The sequence below is a fragment of the Argopecten irradians genome, chromosome 5, assembly GCF_041381155.1.
Source record: "Argopecten irradians isolate NY chromosome 5, Ai_NY, whole genome shotgun sequence".
NCBI lineage: Eukaryota > Metazoa > Mollusca > Bivalvia > Pectinida > Pectinidae > Argopecten > Argopecten irradians.
The window spans coordinates 15,022,365-15,038,400 of NC_091138.1; positions in this window are offsets into that span (position 1 = coordinate 15,022,365).

Genomic DNA, 16,036 nt, shown 5'->3' on the forward strand with positions numbered 1-16,036 from the left:
TCCGTCTCCTTTGATCTATTCTGACACCAACTCTTGTTGCACATTCATAAAGAAGAGAACACGAACTTCTGTCAATAAAGTTCAAGTCTTAAGAGGCGTCTCTATGTAAAGCCTTGACTCTAATGGTGGTCTCAATTACTGGGGTATCTTGCCGTGTATCAATGTACAGACAGGACAAGGTTGTACCAGACGAACAGAACACTATTTAATGGAAATGTGTTTTTCTCTCAGTTGAGGATGGTCTTTACTTAGTATCATCATATACAGTAGGTTCCTTTCTAGTCAATACTATACAAAATCCATTACTGACAAATATTAAAGGATAGCCACTCGTAGTATATGTGGGGATGCATAAAAAACATCTTACCAAAACGGCATGCTTGGTAAACAGTATAACCTACGTTGAAAAGGTAAACACTATGTTGAAAAGGTAAACATGGGGCTTAATATAAGGTAAACAATGGTCACATTGAAATGTGTATCACTTGATCTCTAAACGTTTACCTGTAGGACCACTTGATTGGGTTTTCCTATCTGAGGTGTGCACCATTTTGATATACATGTAATACTCGACTTTAAACGTGTCTACGATACAATCTGAAATGATAAACGGGGACGACAGGCGGTTTGTGTTCATGTTGCATTGGGAATAGTCAAGTACCTTCTCGTCCACACATCAGCGGGTCCGTATTGGGACCTATTGCACTCATTTGGTGTCCAAATTGATATGGTTGTCATTGCCGAGTATGATTCCTGCGTTCTAACAAATTGTCAAAAATATGTAGGCCTCTATCAATATACATATAATTTGTGTTCACTTTACGCCGTGTAACATGTAATGAATCAATGTCTCGTGCATTGCATTAAATTACACCTGTCCAGTAACACTACACTCCACACCCACAATCTCTAATAACAACAAAAAATTACAGGAAACAACTTAAACCCATGCGATGTTATTAAACTAAATTCTCAATGCCCCCTCCCCCCCCCCCCCCCTTTATGATTGTTTAGGTATATATAACTACATTCTTACGTATAAATATAACAGTATACTACATAATCTTGTTGATTCGATGCTCAAATCCCTATTACCTTGGCTTTTGACGCAGACATCGCTAGTAACCACGGATATTGACAGTGCTTTGGTGTGACGGATCTAGATTGTAGCCGAAAAACGATGACGTTTTACTGTCTGCTATATGACTTCATTGGTAAATACTTTATGTGCGATGTGATGACAGAGAAATAATAATTAAATCATACTTGTAAGGTTGATCTCATGGGTAAACAATCAAAACACGCTTAATGTTCGGAGATAATTATTCTAATGTTACTTGGTACTTGTTATGGAGGCTCCATGTATTTAGTTTATCCCTAACAATCTCCAGTGATATTAGCGCCTACAGTTAGTATTAATAAACAGGCATTGTACTCATGATCACGACCCACAGACAGTCAGTGGTGGCATTTCTTACAACTGAAAATCGTTGGCATTCCAGGGACAGACTTTCAAGTCAAGAAGTATTATATTCGGGATTACAATTTCTAAATTGTAGGAGCAGATTATATACTTGGTGTGTGTAGGTTAATACTATAAGTGTAATTTAGAATTCTCGTTTTACATGGTTATTCGACAGTTTTATATAAATAACTCTTTTACTCTGGTATTTTTTTTCCTTTACAGATATAGCCGTACCGCCATCTTTATATCTAGTCAGAAGTCTGTCTAAAGTTTTATTACTTAAGATATTATAAGAATATAATCATATAATCATAGCTTTTTTGTCATGGCAAGAGAAAAGATCTCGTCTCTTCACGGTGAAACTGTTATCGATAGTACTAGTGTTATGCTAAAGCTTGGTTAGTTTAGGGTATTTTCCACTTGGCATTTGCGATTTCCATTGGGTTATATGGCTTAATGTAAACATATAATAAATGTTTGATTTAAAACGATAAGTAGAAGGGGGATTTTAAACGAAGTTGTATGACATTTATCAAATAAGTTTAATACTTTGGGTAACGTAAAGCCGGATATTTGCGGGACATGCACTATGATCGAAACAATTTTATCCGCGAAATATTGAGAAATGGTTGAACGATATATATATACTCTTAAATCGATATCGCGAAAATTTAAACCCGCTAAAATAAGTGACTATACGGTATATATAAATTTATCTAATGTACCTATCATCATGTGTTAATCATGTTCATATTGAACAATAACTGCTTTTCACATTTAAGTTATAATTTCTTTTTTCATTTCAATAGCTCGCTGTTTTACATCTGAATTTTTAGAATGTAAAAATCTCTCATGGCAATTTGTTTTGTGTTCTGAATTTTCGCTTCAATACCGGATGTGACACTTACAGCATAACAAGAGATCCCAGAGGGATCTTGGCGCCCACCAAAGAATGATCTATATCTGACAAAGGAAAGACGGATCTTTTCTTTACTTTTTAAACTTTTCAAACATACTACACATAAAATTTGAGACAGCTCGCTTCAGTACCTTTTTGAGATATAGCGGTAACAAACTTCAACTATCAAAATCCAAGATGACTCCTTGGCGGCCATCTTGTTGATCAATCGGTCCCAAATCACAATATGCACAACTAGGGCCCTAGGGGAACCTACATATGAAATTTGAGACAGATCCCTTCAGTACTTTCTGAGAAATAGCGATAACAAACTTTGAATAACGAAATCCAAGATGGCTGCCTGGCGGCCATTTGTTGACCGATCGATCAAAAAACGCATATACACAACTAGGCCCTAGGGAACATACATATGAAATTTGAGAAAAGATCCCTTCAGTACTTTCTGAGAAATAGCGATAACAAACTTTGAATAAAAATCCAAGATGGCTGCCTGGCGGCCATCTTGTTGACCGATCGATTCCAAAATGCAATATGCACAACTAGGTCCCTAGGGGAACCTACATATGAAATTTGAGACAGATCCCTTCAGTACTTTCTGAGAAATAGCGATAACAAACTTTAACTATCAAAATCCAAGATGGCGCCTGGCGACCATCTTCTTCACCGATTGTCCAAAAATGCAATATGCACAACTAGGGCCCTAGGGAACATACATATGAAATTTGAGAAAAATCCCTTCAGTACTTTTGAGAAATAGCGATAACAAACTTTAAGTATCAAAATCCAAGATGGCTGCCTGGCGGCCATCTTGTTGACCGATTGGTCCCAAAATGCAATATGCACAACTAGGTCCCTAGGGGAACCTACATATGAAATTTGAGACAGATCCCTTCAGTACTATCTGAGAAATAGCGATAACAAACTTTAACTATCAAAATCCAAGATGGCGGCCTGGCGACCATCTTCTTCACCGATTTGTCCAAAAATGCAATATGCACAACTAGGGCCCTAGGGGAACATACATATGAAATTTGAGAAAAATCCCTTCAGTACTTTCTGAGAAATAGCGATAACAAACTTTGAATAACGAAATCCAAGATGGCTGCCTGGCGGCCATGTTGTTGACCGATCGATCAAAAAAGCATTATACACAACTAGAGCCCTAGGGAACATACATATGAAATTTGAGAAAAATCCCTTCAGTACTTTCTGAGAAATAGCGATAACAAACTTTGAATAACGAAATCCAAGATGGCTGCCTGGCGGCCATGTTGTTGACTGATCGATTCCAAAATGCAATATGCACAACTAGGTCCCTAGGGGAACCTACATATGAAATTTGAGACAGATCCCTTCAGTACTATCTGAGAAATAGCGATAACAAACTTTAACTATCAAAATCCAAGATGGCGGCCTGGCGACCATCTTCTTCACCGATTTGTCCAAAAATGCAATATGCACAACTAGGGCCCTAGGGGAACATACATATGAAATTTGAGAAAAATCCCTTCAGTACTTTCTGAGAAATAGCGATAACAAACTTTGAATAACGAAATCCAAGATGGCTGCCTGGCGGCCATGTTGTTGACTGATCGATTCCAAAATGCAATATGCACAACTAGGTCCCTAGGGGAACCTACATATGAAATTTGAGACAGATCCCTTCAGTACTATCTGAGAAATAGCGATAACAAACTTTAACTATCAAAATCCAAGATGGCGGCCTGGCGACCATCTTCTTCACCGATTTGTCCAAAAATGCAATATGCACAACTAGGGCCCTAGGGGAACCTACATATTAAATTTGAGAAAGATCCCTTCAGCACATTTTTAGAAATAGGGATATCAAACCTTAACTATCAAAATCCAAGATGGCTGCCTGGCGGCCATCTTGTTTTTCCTATCAGCCTTAAATCTGTATGGCAAAACTAGGGACCAAGGGTAACCTCCATGTGAATTTTGAACAAAATCCCTTCAGTAGTTCTCAAGAAATATCGATAACAAGCATTGTTTACGGACGGACGACGGACGACGGACGACGGACCACGGACGCAGGACGATTTGAATAGCCCACCATCTGATGATGGTGGGCTAAAAACAGATACTTGGCAGGCTTTTGTTCTTTACGTGACAGGCATAAGTTATATTTTCTATTCGTATATTTCACGCTTTGAGTAAACTATGGTTGGGCTATCTTACCCGAAGCGATTTGCTACTAGACTTGATGTAGGGGAGAGTGGCTTCAGTCTGTTATTTAGACGTTTCTGTCTCTTGACCTACTTGTTGACGTTACTAATAAATTAATAAAAGTATTCTAATGATATCTGAATATGTATATATTGTTGCACATGTATAGTATATCATGTAAATCGTTAGCTTATTAATTAACCAGTATTTTTTTTGCCAGCTTAAGTTTACTTCATAATACATGTAAACATACCGTGTTTACACAACAACACGGAGCACGACTTGACTACGGAAATCGGCTTTTCTTGTCATAAACCCTCGTGCTTGACTTTATAGAAATGATATTTAGTCCTAATTTAAGTAATCTTCATTCAAAATGTGTGTATAAAGTTATCCATTTACATAGAAATAACGAATAGAAAACGGAAGCAGACGCCGCCTACTTTTTTAAAAGTAATGGAAGCCCGGCGGCACTGAATATTGTCGTCTTTGACACTGTCGTGGCGGTGCGCAATATTTTTTCGTGTGTTTCTAACCAATCTACACACCTCATTCATCTCTTAGTGATTTTTGTACTTCCCATGTAATACGAGGTGTATAATTTATTAATTTATTTAAAAACAAATGCACAAATCCGTATACACATATACATTTATTACAGATGTACGCCGACCCGCGAACATTACCATTGGACGTACAGTATTTACATGTATAGAACTTATACACTGTAATGGCTGTTTAGGGCACAAACGTAAGTTATTTTAGCGATACGTTTTGTCAATTGAACAAGTTGTTTGAAAGAGCCGATTTGTGTATTATAAAATTTGGCGTGTGGGGTTGTAAAGCAATGCTATTTAAAATCTTAAAAATCACTATAAACATAAATCCAGGCATTATATTTATATCTTAAAAAATGTTAACTTTTGTCTACTTTTCTGTTATTAACTAGATATATCTACCTGTGGAAAGCATCATAAGCCTAGTTAATTAATTAAAAAAAAAAAACATGTAGACAACAAATAATTTAAAGACCAACTTATAATTTTTAATACAGTTAGTAGACTCTAGTTGATTTTGAATACCGATTTGTCAGTATGAAAATATTTTGATATTTGACAACATATCGTTTTGCAGGGTGTCTTACACATTCTCGTCTGACGTATCTGTGAGTATGGCTTCCGTTTTTTTACACATAACATATTTAGATTTTTCGTTTGAAGATAGTGTAATAAAAAAATTTTGAACGATATGACCTTATTATGTCGAATGGATTTGTATAATACATATGTATATACATGTATACATACATTATAATGTACAAAGGTTTGAATGTATAACTCCAATTGAAATGATAATCAAATAGACGAAAACAAATGGATCGGATACTAGTATAATACTGAATATCGTGTTTATCAATAAAGAAAATTAAAGGGTTGATATTTAATTATCAGCAAAAAAAACTTGACCCAAAAAAGCAATAAATTTGAATTATATGGATAATTATAAGTTTTTACATCGTTTATTTTTATGTTTTCATAATTTAGTTTATTCTTTTTTTCTTAATTTTAGTTAACTGTTTGTGGGTTTTTTCGTTTTCTTTCAGTTACATCATGATGGCCTACCAAAAAGGACTGTCTTGGTATTTCGTTAAACGGTTTTATTTTCATTTGTTCAATAGTCTTAGCAATATTATTTTTTCGTTTGTAAAACATCAAGACCCGAAGCAATGGAATTATTTGTTTAAGGAGGAGAATGGAGTGTGAAGTCAGCTGTATCATATGTCATCAACAGATCACTGACCATACTGAGGCTGTAAGGGTAAAGAAAAAAGGCAGCGATTGCATTAACGAGGCCAGTATTCTGCGTGGGGATAATGTAACTTGTAAAGCCGGTGACTCTGTTCATATTGATTGCAGAAAAAAACATATACCAACCCCATATTGATTAAGAGTAGCCATGCTGATCCATCGAAGACAAGTAGTGAGAATAAAGACAAAAACACCATCGCTGCGTTCCCATGGGGTATTCAGCTTTTCTGATCATTGCTTATTTTGTACAAGACAAGCAAAGTCAATGGTAAGAAGAGAGATATAGATGTGTATCCTGTACGTACCTCAGATTTTCAGTCTGACAGTTTTTGTGAAGTGCGAACAGAGAGATGATGAATGGGCTGCAGAAGTTCGTGGGCGCCTGGATTCCGTCAATGATTTGGTAGTAGCAGCTGATGCACTATACCATAACCCATGCAGTGTCAGTTTCCGAACAAATCGATCCATACCTCAAGCATTCACACCAGATAAGAAACAGAAGCCCAAAGCCGGGCGACCAAAGAAGGAAAAGGGCAAAGCTGGACGACCAAGCATCACATCCAAACATTTTCTAGAGGTTGTGGACTATTTGCAGGAAAATGAAGACGATCAACTGACCGTTTCTGATCTTGTAGCTAAAATGGTTGAAATATGTGGAGAAAATGCGTACAGTCCAGTTTATATGAAAAAGATGCTTATGGATCATTTCAAGGAATATATAATTGTTTCAGATATGACTGGAAAAATCCGATGTCATTATACTCAGAAGAACAGCAAACTCTATCTTAAGAGATTTCTATCAGACTCCCAGAAACAACTCTGATCTAGAAAAGCAAGCCGTGATAGAAGCAACTGCTAAATTGATCAAGAATGAAATAAAGTCGTTATCTATTTCAAAAGGATTTTTTCAAGTCTCATCTGATATATATCATCGCGAGAGAAAAACTTGGAATATGTCACTGAGGGTCTGCAAAGATTCCTCAAGATTCTTCTTCAGCGGGAAAGATTCGGACTTGAAAATTTCATCCATTGGTCAGGCCATAATGCAGGCTGTGCGTCCGCGCGGACTCCTCCCACCTCTACAGTTCGGCCTTGGTGTTCAGCTTAACCATCACTTCGGGTCCAGATTTTTGATAGATGTTTGTAATGCCTTGGGATTTTGTGCTTCATATAATGAGGTCAGCCGATTTGCGTCTAGTTCCGCTCTCGCTCAGAGTGACACATTGCCCGGTCTTCAGCAGCACACAAGTTTACAGTTTGTTGCAGATAACGTTGATCACAACTCTTGTACTCTTGATGGACACGATACTTTCCACGGCATGGGAATCATAGCCAGTGTTACACCAGGTAGCTACACAAGCGTTCCTATCCGTCGGATGACTGTCACGTCAGATGACTTGAGAAACCTCGGGAAATCGACCTCTTTTTATTATCGGCAACTCACCAATAACATGTCTTCTATGCGATATCCCACGCTTGGAAAGATCACGGATATGGAGTATCCACTAGAAAAATTTGACCAGTGGACAGGAATACTAAGGCCATTAAAATCGCCCATGCCTAGTTGGTCAGGACTTATGCATATGGTCATGAAAGGACGTTATCCGGGAAAATCAACTGTGACATATCTACCCATGATAGATCTCAACCCTAGCGATATGACTTGTGTCTATTCTACGCTTCAGTACGCTTCAAAACTAGCTTGTCAGCACAACAGGACACCAGTTATCACATTTGATCAGCCATTATACTGGAAAGCGTTCACAATCATTTCTAACGACAACGAAGACAGCGATCTCAAATCTATGGTGCTAAGACTGGGAGGATTTTCATTTGGAGATGAGCTATCTCGGCGCAATTGGGAACATCATGAATGGCTCCGGACTTCAAGAGGTTTTGGAAAGGGTGAACGCTCCAAATGCTGTTGTTAGGATGCTATCTGGAAAGGCTGTAGCAAGAGCTGTCAGAGGACATATGGGAGTTGATACGACACTGCATGCAATGCTTGCATGTAAGATTTTTGCAATACCGCTTCAAAGTGAAGATGAGAATGAAGACAAAGAGAGCAAGAATGATGGACAGGAAAATCATGAAAATACAGTCCTCAAAGACACATCATTCTTGTTTGACCAGTTCATCAATGGTGATATATCGTTAGATACCCTGAAAAACAGAATGAAAAAGTTGACCGGATACTTCATCAAGTAACTGATGAAAATTAATAACCTCATGGCAACTAAGCGCACAGCTTCACTTTGGATCCAGTACTCAAAAATGGTGCAGTTATTGCGCAACTACATCGCTGCAGAACGAACAGAATCTTGGGAACTGCATCTTAAATGTATCCAGGACATGCTTCCATATCTAGCAGCTGCCTGTCATAACCTGTACACCAAGTCTGCTTATGTTTATATCTCCGAGATGAAAGACCTGAAAGAAACCCATCCTGATGTATAAAGCGAATTCGTCTCTCCGGTCACCACGTCATCAGGCGGACTGACAAGTATTGGTGAGGCTTGTCCACTGACCTCATCATAGAGCAAGAACTAATGCGAAGTTTGAAAACATCTGGCGGGCTTACAAGAGGTCGTGGCCTTGAAGAGGTACAGAGGGTACAATGGCTTTTGTCTATGCCACACCATGCGGATATCAACAATGCAATGCAGCAGGTGACGGAAGTCGAGTACATTTCAAGTAATCAGCACAAAGATAACACTCCCGGTAGAAAGATTAGGGATCACAAAGACATCAAAACCATCATTGAGTATTTGGACGAGAGGAACCCTTTCAGAGATTGACAACCCCATCACTCAAAAACATTGAAACAGGTCAAGTTGCTGAAAGTAATGTGAACCAAGACAACGCTAAAGAGATCGATGAAAAGATCATTAAATCGATGGCTGGGCAGTCTATCCTAGAGTATTCGTTCAAGCGAACTCTGCTGCGAGCAATGAGCACCAACAGCCTGGTGTCAGTTGATGGAGAAGCAGTCAACGTCGACCCTCAACTTTAATTTCAAAGGCTTACAGTTGCATCCCGCACTCTAGTTGACGATCCAGCAGACCTTTTCAGATTTGAATTATCAAGCCATCCTCCATCCCTGTTCGATCATTCGAGACTTCTCAGACAGGCACAGAAGGCAGTATTATCTGACAGAATATGGGGTCTAGGTGATTGCGGTGTTGAGAGAACACCTGAAGATATCATCACAATTCTTGGTGGCGGTTCTTTCTTGCACAGGATTCCATGGAAGATAGGAGAATCATTTGATTCGATATGCAATATGTACATACATCACTTACGCAATCAGAAGATACAGGAAGCCAGTTATCGTTTTTCGATGGCTACGACAATGGAACCTTCAACGAAAGATGTAGCCCATATAAGACGTGGGAAAGGTAAATCGTCAACAAGATCGATTTCACAGGAACTACGCCTTGCAGTGCAAAAAAGGAGCTATTTTTGGCGTACCCAGACAATAAGCAAGCGTTTATATACTATCTTGGTACCAAACTGCAGGAAGCCGGATGTACTGTCATTCACGCCCTTGCTGATGCTGATCTGCTGATCGTCAAGACTGCATTAAATTGTGCACAATTGCAAAATGTTGAAGTTATCGGCGAGGACACAAACATATTAATTCTTCTTTGTTATTACTTTGATCAACATGCAACAAACAACATCTATTTTCGTTCAGATTGTAGAGAGGCAGGGGGGAAAGGCTATCAAGATTTGGGATTTACGAAATACAGTCGTTGTACTTGGTGAGTCATTATGTTCTGCTCTTCCAGGCCTTCATTCCTTGACTAGATGTGATACTACTTCCAGGCTATTTGGAATTGGGAAAGGACAGACGACACTCAAGAAACTTGTATCAAGTCAAACAATGAGAGAGCAAGCGTCTAGACTAATGTCAGAAATATCAACAGTCGATGAAGTTGTTAAAATTGGAGAGTCCATTCTGGTGTATCTGTATGTAGGTCTCTCTGATGAAAGTCTGGATAACCTGCGCTATAGGAAGTTTACAAACAAAGTTAGTACAGGGTTAGTCAGCAGCAGTATTCAAGTCCAGTCTCTGCCACCAACTTCAGATGCAGCAAGATATCACAGCATGAGAGTTTACCACCAATGTCAGTCATGGCACGGAAACGACATGGATCCTATCAATTGGGGCTGGTTTTTCACGCAGGGAATACTTGCACCTATCAAATCCATTCTACCACCTGCACCAGAACAGCTACTGAAGATCATTAGATGCAGTTGTAAAACAAATTGTGAAAGCAAACGTTGCTCGTGTAGAAAGAATGGTCTGGACTGCTCCAAGTGTATGCACCGACTGCAAAGGTATTAACTGTGCAAACTCGTCTGCCCTGACGGATACTGATCTTACAGAAGACGTTTAGAGGAATTATGATACCTGAGATAAATAAATGTACTGAGACTGATATAAACCAGTTACATGAATTTCTTAAGTGGACACATTACGAATTAATTTCAAATGATTTCATCTTGATGGAAGGGATTTATCACAAGTGTGAACCAAATGAAATTATGAAGCCGAAGCATTGAGACTATTCATCAAGGGTACGGAAAAAATGCAATTGTGGCATCATATGCAATAACGTAAGATTTGTGTAATACTTATTTCTAGCTATTTGATAACTATTAAACTGGAATACCATTCTGTAATAATACAGAAAAGTTATTTCCTTTATCTCGTTTAAGTAAAGTTATATATAAAATTAAGAATCCAATAACAGCAAATCATAATACATGTCATGTATACAATTTCATAATAGCCTAATACAACTGAAAAAAACACGCTATGATAATATTAATGTAAATGTTGTGCACAGTGTACTCATATACATATATATATGTCATATACTCCAAAACATATCATTTTTGTGAGAAAAACTGGATCAAAAAGAGATTTTTTATTGCAAGGATATGGAAAGTTACATTTTGACAAAGGGGAGATAATTCAACGGCTGTTGTGACGTCATAATAAAAAGAATAACTTTTATTTTGTCAAAATTGAAACAATGAACAATTATCTCTCATTTGGTAAATAATTTGATAAAATCATTCAGCCCATATTTTAATTATACAAAAAATGTTACCCCTACCCCCAATTTCTGTGTATAATTGTTGTTCTCGACATTGTAATTTGAAAAATAATTTTCTCAAATTTCCACAATTTTTGGAGATGTAGATTTTTAATGTAAGTTTCTACAAATGATGAACTTCCAGAATTACATGAAATAAATTCTGTTGTAATTAGTTTGAGGTTAGCCTTGAAGCTAATTATATATAAAATGACTGGACTATAACGGTAGTCATTGAAAGTAAACTTGTATAGTTACTAAATGTTAAGAATATAGAATAAATTAATACATATGCGGATGCAGGAGTGTAAAAATAGAGAGTCAAAATCTAGGCAAACATTGAAGGCGAAAGTTTGTTTCCCTGTTCGTAATGGAAATCTTTACCGTACTCTCGCCATATATAGCTTGCATTCCCGTACAAACGTCTTGGTTTTGTACTATACTGCTGGCGAGGAATGTGAGAGTTGACCACTAGGTCATTACAGGTGGTGATTGACATGGAGTGTGATACTACAGTCGATCGGCCAGTCAACCATATCCAACCACACAAGACAGATCGGTTTATCTGACACATATACTGACTAAAATTCTGAAGAACACTCTACACAGGTAGGTATATACCAGTTAGGGAAACACGGTTCCACACATGCATTTTATGTACCAGGAATTTTTAAAGGTTTGCAAGAATTTACTATGTACTAAACAACCTTTGGATCAGGAAGGATATTGTCAAAATATTTTTTGTCTCAATATACCATAAGGACTATTACAATATGTAGTAAATCATTGCCAACAGCATTTTGAGATTTTGTGGTGATTCACTCAAACGAGGCACGAGACATAGGACATGTGTTATCGTTCTTGTGACCCATGTCTTGACGAAATACGTAAGGCTGCACAAATATAAAAAAGGTCTTCAATGAGGGTCCTTGTATTTAGATATATATAAAACAGTACACATCATATTCCAGAAATGCCACTGGAATCCGTGAGATTGGATGCTTGCTGATTATCCAAAAAAAATGCAATTGTTCCAGATTCATGGTTTTTTCAAAAATAGATGAAAATGCTACAACCAACAATATGTGTAGGAAAAGGCGCATAAAGCGTAGCCAAATAATCTGACAAAACAGTTACAAATGTATAAAATATTTTTTTTTTTTTCATTTTGAAATCGAAAAAAAAAACCCACTTCAAATTGAACAGTAGGTTACTTGCAGGTAAGCATTTGTAAGGTAATGTAAATTACAAATTAGCATACTCAAATGCAATATTGTGATACAGAATATTACAGCATGTTACAGTGTGTACCAGTAGTGAATTTAGAACATATTTACCTTGTAATTAATCTGTCAGTATGATAAGCATGTCATTGTCATGGGTGTCGTTAAAAATCTTTGGGTTTTGCCTTCTATAATGACGAGAATGCTGAAGTGGCAAGGATCACTTAGTCTTATTGGCACCTTTTTTTTTTTAACTTTTAGGGAATCGACGTGTATTTGTTTTACATCTTGGTTTAATATTTGACTTTGCATCATTGTTTTTTATGTCTTTCCTTCATTGTTTTTGTGAAAAAATTAACAGTTTTTAATTTACAAATGTAACACTTTGGCCATACAGGTTATATGATTAGTTAATGAAATGTGGATTCCAAGTTTTGATATATGCAAATTTCATGCTGAATATTTGCAATGCTATAAACTGATATTTGCCTTATGCTTAACGCATAATGATTGATGTTATTCCTATCAATCAAAAGGTCCATTATGTTTTTTCGATTAATCATTTGGGACAAGCAGCATTGTACAATGTAGTTTTCCGAGCAGTTCATATTTTCTTCGCAAAAATTGATGTAAATCCGTACAATATAAATCATCAAACACGCTCAGAGACTTGAGATTCAGTTACTTGACGTCATCGCACGGGGCAACAAATCAAGTATCACCTTAGTCGTGCAGTGCGCTTATTGGCTTTGATAAGAATTATTATTTCTATTGGTGCAGATTGATAAATTATTTCTCATCCTTTGAGGTAGGACAGGAGAATCTCAAACCCTGAGGCAACATTCTTAAGTTGCAAAATCAGGCTTGTCTGAAGTCTGACCGCTTTCAAGAGAATCTTACTTAAATGTGATGACCCTTAAGGGCTTGAATGATTATATTCCGTTACCCCGTTTTGCTATTAGCACTATATGGCACTGATGTCATGGCCTGATAGAATTTTCTCTTATAATCTTTCTCCCACACTCCAACTGTAGTACAGTTTTTTTCTCTGTTGATGTGGCGTAAAATGTTAAACTTTAGGTTTTAAATGTCCAATAATTTCATCAAATGTAACCTAAGGTTCTTTTTAAACAGAGCTTGCATCATTTACTAGAGCTTATACATCATAATGATTGCTCGTCGTTCGTCCTCCCATGTCCTTAAAAATTCAGAGGTCACCAAGTTATTTAAATATTATTGTGTGGGTATAAACAAATATATTTCAGCAGTACATGTACTATGGACATTGTACAGGTAGTACTAATCTTGACACTTTTTTTTTGTGTCAGTAATTTGCGCTTAAATACATATTTGCGCTTATTGCATTCTTGCTTTGCAAATTTGAAAACTCACTTATTTAACTAACTTTTTAATTTGTCTACTTTTTCTGAAGGATGACACTAAAATGTGTGTTTGGATTTTTATATTTCTGTCACTTCAAGGTCATAATTAAATTTCCTATGATAATAAATCCTTTATATTTTTGCAGCATTTTCAGCTTTGTTGTTTTGGAGATATGACAATGGTATTGATTTTGGAGACAGGCCGTGATGGCCGGTGATCAGTGTTATTGGTTATCACGCGGATACCCTGACAAGCACTCGTCCATCAAAAGTCACTTCATGTGCCGGCTGAGCACTCCTTCACCATCACAAAACCATATTTATTTCATTGCATGTTGGTCCTGTTATGTATGCCATCCAATTAGCCCACCGTCATGATTTGATGGACTGGATTTAAATAGCCTCTGGATAACCTTACTACAGTGCTAGTGTATGGATGTATAAGTTAATGGTCGCTCCTCCAAGGGTTGTTCTCCTCTCTTATAAATCACAATCAAATACGTCGCATGTTCGACGCCATGTCGAGGTTTTTTCTATTGCTTTTCACTTACAAGCTATACTATATAATCTGTGCTGGGTCCTGCTTACAGATAAATAATCGACAAATAGAACTGTAGAATTTACGTAATCTTTGAACCACTTTTTCCCAGATGGCGTGGGCTTGTCTCTGTCGCCTGCCAAGCAGTAGCAGTCATAGGCCGTTTTCGGTTATACGGTTTGACTGGTTGGACCTAGTTGTTCGTTTATTAATTAAAGATGGACCTGATGATTTTATATTGTTTTCAGGCGAGCCTTGACAAAGCCCTTACAGGCCTGTATAAAAAACTGCAGGTTCGTCAGGATTTATAGTTGAAATAATGACTTTAACCAACGGTCGAACCGGTTGTTCCGAATAAACGAAAACCGCCCTACTGTGTATAGACGACATCGGAAGCTGATTACTGCTGATCTGAATCATTTTAGTTTGGGTTTTCAAATAACTTTCTGATTGTTCTGTATCACAGTTGTGTTTATGATATACAAAGAATTGACTTCTCTCAAATGATGTCTACTGTTAACAAAGTCATTTAAGATCCTTTTGCGCTGGTAGATGTAAGTCTATATATTAAGAATATTTTCGGAAAATGCAATTATTCACTTCAAATAATTAATTCAATTAAGTGATCTTTATTAATCCTTACTAAACATTGCAAATTCTATCACATTTTCCCATATACAGTGCAAAAACTATGTCAAGGTAGTGCATTAAAGGCTTCCAATAATATTTTTTCTAATTAATATCCGATATTTATCCATGTTCACGAATCGATCGATAACGTAAAGGTTGCCATGAAACAATATTGCTTCAGACAGTAAAAATTAATTTGATGACATACGTAATTGAGTTATTGAAATAACCTCGTTACGGAAAACTGACGGAATGAAAATGATAAGTCTATATTTGATTTTTCAATCTGTCAAAAATTGACTTTTTGTAATACTTGGTCACATTACCGAAGGGCATCCAGCATTTGAGTTTAATGACCTTGTTATTCTGTTTCTGTTCTCTGTTTAATAGATACATGTACAAATATAACAAAAAATGTCGTCATTTTTTTTTATTCAAACCTCCGACTCAAATTCACCCTTATGTATTAAGCAGTTATACTTTCCATATTTATACATCTTAATCTGCGGACCATGTCATCAGCGGAACAAGAAAGTTTGAACTCGTCATACCCAGGCTGTGTTTTGGACGATTGTGGTATATTCGTGTTATGTCCTCTCGTATCATTTTAATTCCCGCTGAAGCATACTGATAAAGATACCGAACAGCACACCCACATGGTCACTAAAGCCGACACAAGACAAACCACATGTCTCGTTCTCTTTGTGTTGTATTTTACACGTATGCATTAATTTCCACTTTATTATGATTTGACGATGATGTTAAACTCCTATACT